The sequence below is a fragment of the Heptranchias perlo genome, unplaced genomic scaffold, assembly GCF_035084215.1.
Source record: "Heptranchias perlo isolate sHepPer1 unplaced genomic scaffold, sHepPer1.hap1 HAP1_SCAFFOLD_52, whole genome shotgun sequence".
NCBI classification, from domain to species: domain Eukaryota; kingdom Metazoa; phylum Chordata; class Chondrichthyes; order Hexanchiformes; family Hexanchidae; genus Heptranchias; species Heptranchias perlo.
The window spans coordinates 7369933-7371588 of NW_027139537.1; the positions used below are offsets into that span (position 1 = coordinate 7369933).

Below are 1656 nucleotides of genomic sequence, written 5' to 3' on the forward strand. Positions count from 1 at the left end.
TGTATGCATCCTTAAATTTTATGAAATAAAGTATATTTTGAAAATAAAAAAAAATTGCTGCTCAACGGCACTCCTCTGAGCAGCGAGAGACCTGTCTGACTGTCTGAGAGAAGTCTTTTTTGCCTGAAAGTGAGTGCGGTTTGACGTGTTGTTGCACAAAGGCACTCCCTGCTGGTGAGCAGAGGAAAATGCTCGAGCAAAACAGCCGTGTTCGGACAGACACAGAAAGCTTTCAGGTTTGAGAAAGGAAAAGCGCCAATATTTTAAGCAGTAAGCAATCTGTAAAGTTAAGAAAGCGGCCTTGAGCTCAACACCATTCGCTCCAAAAGCAAGTTTGTTACTTTGCGCCGGAATTAAACCAGCGATTTAAGAGTAATTTTGCTTTCAAGATTTAATCTCTACAAGTTTTCCGCATTACCAGCTGAGCTATCGAAGGGAAGCAGCAAAGGTGATTGTTCACCGTGCGCCTTTTGACACTCCCGGACTCGTGGAGTTGCGTGGGCATGACCGAGACTGACTCGGTACCTGCTCATACCGCAGCGCTTTGAGAGTGTGAGCTGCTCCTTACTCTCCACAACCTGGGTTAGTGGAGCAATGGAGAACGTGTCTGGCCAGAATTCAGAAGATTGTTGGTTCGATTTCCACCTGGATGGAGAGTTTTTTGCAAACTGCCGATTAGTTTATGATTTTACAACTTGCAAACTGTCCTACTTGTTAGTGCTGCCTGGATATATATGGATCAAGTGCCTTCTTAGCGCAGCAGGCAGCGCGTCAGTCTCATAATCTGAAGGTCCTGAGTTCAATCCTCAGAGAAGGCATCTTTAAGCTTTTTTTTCCATCTTTGCTCAAGACCAAAATCAAGAATTTTTGCTGCCTGCAGCACACCAAAAGATTTGCTGCCCCTTGACCCCTCTGTACCGTAGCACGCAGTGAAGCTTAAGAAGTACATGGACCATGGGCTCGCTGAAAACTGACACCACTTTTGTTTCTGGACAATTGACCCAAGTCAAAAGGTGAGTGGAGAATGCAAGAAACGATCCTACTATCTCTCACATGCTCAGCGAGCACTCTATCAGAATCATAGAAAGGTTACAGCACGGAAGGAGGCCATTCGGCCCATCGAGTCCACACCAGCTCTATGCAAGAGCAATCCAGCTTGTCCCACTCCCCCGCCCCATCCCCGGAGCCCTGCAATTGTTTTCCTTTCCATGATTGAATCACCACCTCGGGCAGTGCATTCCAGATCCTAACCACTCGCTGCGTAAAAAAGTTTTTCCTCCTGTCACATTTGGTTCTTTTGTCAATCAACTTTAATCTATGTCCTCTGGTCCTTGACCCTTCCGCCAATGGGAACAGTTTTTCTCTATCTACTCTGTCTAAATCCTTCATGATTTTGAACACCTCGATCAAATCTGCTCGCAACAGTCTCTGTTCCAAGGAGAACAATCCCAGCTTCTCCAGTCTATCCATGAAACTAAAATCCCTCATCCCTGGAATCATTCGAGTAAATCTCTTCTGCACCCTCTGCAAGGCCTTCACATCTTTCCTAAAGTGCGGTGCCCAGGAGTGGATACAATACTCCAGTTATGGCCGAACCAGTGTTTCATAAAGGTTCATCATGACTTCCATACTTTTGTACTCTATGCCTCTATTTAT

General features: G+C 45.5%; 1 non-coding gene across 1 annotated transcript; it reads left to right on the plus strand.

Annotated features, from left to right (window-relative positions):
* The first annotated feature begins 745 nt into the window (after window positions 1-745).
* On the plus strand, window positions 746-818 carry trnam-cau (transfer RNA methionine (anticodon CAU)). The gene has a single exon. It is a non-coding gene; the product is annotated as a tRNA-Met (tRNA).
* The last annotated feature ends 838 nt before the right edge of the window (window positions 819-1656 follow it).